At 34.8% G+C, this 3,758-nt stretch overlaps 1 protein-coding gene across 1 annotated transcript in view; it reads left to right on the top strand.

Moving 5' to 3' along the window:
• rbks (ribokinase) overlaps positions 1-3,758 on the top strand; it is a 52,430-nt gene that overhangs the window by 35,900 nt on the left and 12,772 nt on the right. The window lies entirely within an intron of this gene.

The following is a 3,758-nucleotide window of genomic DNA, read 5'->3' as shown; positions in this document are numbered from 1 at the left end:
TGCAACATTAAAATATAACTTAAAATAACATTCTTTCTTTTAGAGTTAGTGATTATTTTTTAGGATACATCACTGCAGTAACAGCAATTCTTCAACAACGCTAACAAAACGAACCACCTGGGGGGTTTAATGATAATATAATTACTTATAATAATACTTATTACTTATAATGATAATTTACAATTCTCAGTTCATTTCTGGAGAGTCAAAGGATTTCACAAAGAAGAGTTTAGATTTATCTTTATTCTATATAGCCAAAAAAATAAAACAAAACATTTCATAAATCAGGTTCTGAATTACATATGACCCATTTATGTATTTAAAAAAAAGCCAAAAAGCCGTGTATGTAACAGACTGCTGAAGTGAAGATTTATTATTAGTTCGTTTAAAATTTATTATTTTTGTGTGTTTAAAGTAAAGAAATGACTATAATAGTTCCTGAGCTATTAGTTACTACTTTGTTTTGTTTTTCTAAAATGTTTAAATATGTGAACGAGGCATTATGTTATTAAACATGCACTGATTATCAGATCAGTGCAAAAAGAACCCCAATATATATTTTGAATGTTTTTATTCCACTACTTTCCAAATTAAACCTGCTATAGAAGTAAAATGGCCAAAGATCCTTTGACTTTAGTGTTTCTCGTTCTTCTGATTTTATAGCATTCTTTCCTACTGTGGTTATAATATGCCGCCAATTTCAAGATTTTTTCTTTTTAGAAAAAATTTGAAATTGAACTACACACACTTATTTTAACTAGTGATAAATATGGTCAGTTTGGAGAAATAGTTTATGCGGTAAAACTGATGCTGTACAGCAAAAAGAAAAATCTAAATATATGAAATTACGCACATTTTTTTCACCTTTATGCCTGAACATATACTTTCTTGCAAATACACCCACCTTGTCAACAAATTTATCCTGCATATGCTTTAAAGAATAGGTGCTCACCGGGTGCGTGTGTGTGTGTGTGCATACTTACCATATACACCAACACACACACAGACGTAATTCAACTCTCTCATATCCTTGTGCGCAGAGGGAGGTAGATTGATTCCCTGCCCTGGTGTGAAGCTGATGACTAACAAAACGGCTCTTTTTCTCTTTTGGCATCCGACAGCACCGGGGTGGCTGCGGGCTCTAAAAGCACCCATATATTCTGTGGTTTATTTTTGAACTGTCCAAGGTCATTGTTAACTCTGACAGATCACAAAAGCAGTGGGGGCGGGTGGGGAGGTTTGGATCCTCAATCCCCTATTCAAAACCGCTATCAGGGACATCTTGACCCTGCCGTGCAAGGTTAGAGCTGACACACATTCTGTACGGGTGCATGTGCGTGTGTGGTCTCGCTGTAGCACGCTCAGGGGTAGGAGGGGCGAGTGAAAGGAGGCTTAAGGATGACAAAGTGCAGGTACTCTTTGATCCCCGGCCCACATAGTGTGCTGAAGTGCTTTATAGTGAGGGGAATTATCTTTGATGTCCACCTGAGGACCTCCTGAGCCAAATTTTACCTTTCAGATCTGACAGGGATCTCACACACAGTTTAATTGGAGCAGTGAACTGGTTTGTTTAGTGCTCAAGCATCACCTCTGTTTGGCAAACATATTGTCCTAAAGCCAACCAGTGCATTTTGACCGCAACAAAAGTTGGAAATCTCAAACTTTAGAGCAAAACTTTTCCATTTAAAACTTTCATTTCTTCTCAGTTTTGCTTGTTTGTTCTCAGGGGTTTAGGGCAGATTCGTTATGCCAGTGTTGCTGTAATTCATCTTTGCCATCTGAGTGCTCCGGCAGTGGAAAAAATTAACATGGAAGTTACAAAAACTGCAGTTCCTCTAAATGCCTTGCTCCAAGAGCGAGTCACATGCAAACATCCCCAACTTTACAGAACAGCCTGATATAAAAACAGATTTGGTCTTCATGAAGAGTTTCCTCTTTTATGACAACTGTAGTGTAGGTGAATTTACTATATAAGTCATCCATTTAGGCACTGATGAGACCTAATTAGCAGCTATAGGCTATTGGTTGTAGTCTTTGTGGAGTATTATTACTGTAGCTGTTTCACAAATGTTATTGGTTACTATGTTGTGCAAACCACCCAAGTCTGTGCTCCCAGTTTCCTGCAATGTACCCGTGCAGTTTATGGATGAAGCTCACTGGTAGCTAGTCATATCTAGCTTCAGCTTTGAGTGTCTGAATGCAGGAGAAAATTAAAGGGACATTTCAGCAGTTATAAGAGCTTTGTGTTGTTCATTAGTTATTATTTCATTTCCAATTTTAGTTTCAATTTGATTACATTTGGTATCCAGAGTAAGTATAGTTTTGGTTTTTATTTGTTTCAGCTTCAATTGTTGTAATTGTATGAATTTATTATGGGAAAGTCATTTTAATTTTAAAAATACGATTATAAAAGTTCTGAATAGGTATTACAGTACAAACACCTGGTTTTTATAGACACTTGACTCACATCTCACACAAATAATAGTATTTAATTTTAAATTATTTTAAATTATTATATATAATATTGTTTCAGTTACATTTTTAAGTAGTTTTATTTTATTTCAGTAAACTGCAGGATTTTTTTGTATGGTATTATTTGTTCTTTGTGCCTGTCATACAGCAATAACAGCAATAAACAAGTAAAGTCATAAATCCAGTAGTAAGACCAGTGTCTTATAACAATAAAGAAAAAAATAACTTCAGTTTTTAAAAAAAAAGCTGAAATATTAAGAGCATCCAAATAAAGTACTGCACGTTGCACAGACACCAAAAATGGTTAAAAAAAACAACAAGAGATAATAATTATAATAACATCTTTATATTTTTAATGAGTACAAAAGACCTCTCATGTTATTTCGTCATATCTCTATGGTCTGTGTTTATAACTGAAGCTGCTCTCAGAGTTGAACACTGAGTATTTTCCACAGCATCCTCCTCTGCAGAATTTCCACAGAAGACTTCAGCTCTGCTCCCAGGATCAGCTTTCATGATGAGCTTGTTAAGTTTGTTGGGATTGGCTGCCTTCACACTGCTCCCCCACTAAAATACGATTAGCGTCTAACTAGCGGTGCATTCTGTAGCAGACCAAACAAGACAAATGAGCAACAGAAGGGAAATATTTATAAATCAGCGTACAGTGCAAAAAGAAGTAGAAGAGAAAAGTCATATCAGTTTGATTAAATATACACAAATATTATGAACTACAAATTCCTTTGGGTGCTTTGCTTGGTGTACAGTAAGGAAGGAGGAAGTAGCTTTGGAGTAAGTAATGTTGGGGCAGTGTTAGCTTTTCATTGTCACTGTGTGTGTTTATGTGTGTATGCAGCACACAGGAGATAAGACTATACTTAGATTCACATGTGTTTTTAACACTAAAGTGACAACTCTGGAGACTAAAACGAGCAAGAGGGTTAATTTATGGCCCCATTGTAGTTTACACAGGAGCATTTTTAATGGCTCTGTTTGTGTTTATTCATCATTTCCTTTATCTTCTAGTGTAATTATGGTTTTTCAATTATTTTTGTTAAAAGAAAGAATTAAAATTTACAAATAAAAATTGCATTTATTTACACAATCTGTAAGGCTAGCAGTTCTTTGTGTCAGTTTCCATATATGTGTATATTACCAAGCCCTCCAATCAATTAATAAATATTTGACTATGTAAAGATGTGTAAACTCAGACTTTCAGCTTTAATTCTGAGGCTTTTAATTTAAAAATGTCTATATATAATGTTATATATAATGTATTACTGTTTTAT

This window comes from Pundamilia nyererei, unplaced genomic scaffold (genome assembly GCF_000239375.1).
Source record: "Pundamilia nyererei isolate P.nyererei 1_Seehausen unplaced genomic scaffold, PunNye1.0 scaffold00086, whole genome shotgun sequence".
NCBI classification, from domain to species: domain Eukaryota; kingdom Metazoa; phylum Chordata; class Actinopteri; order Cichliformes; family Cichlidae; genus Pundamilia; species Pundamilia nyererei.
The sequence above is the reverse complement of the archived record's forward strand: the minus strand, read 5'-3'. Positions and strand labels throughout refer to the sequence as shown.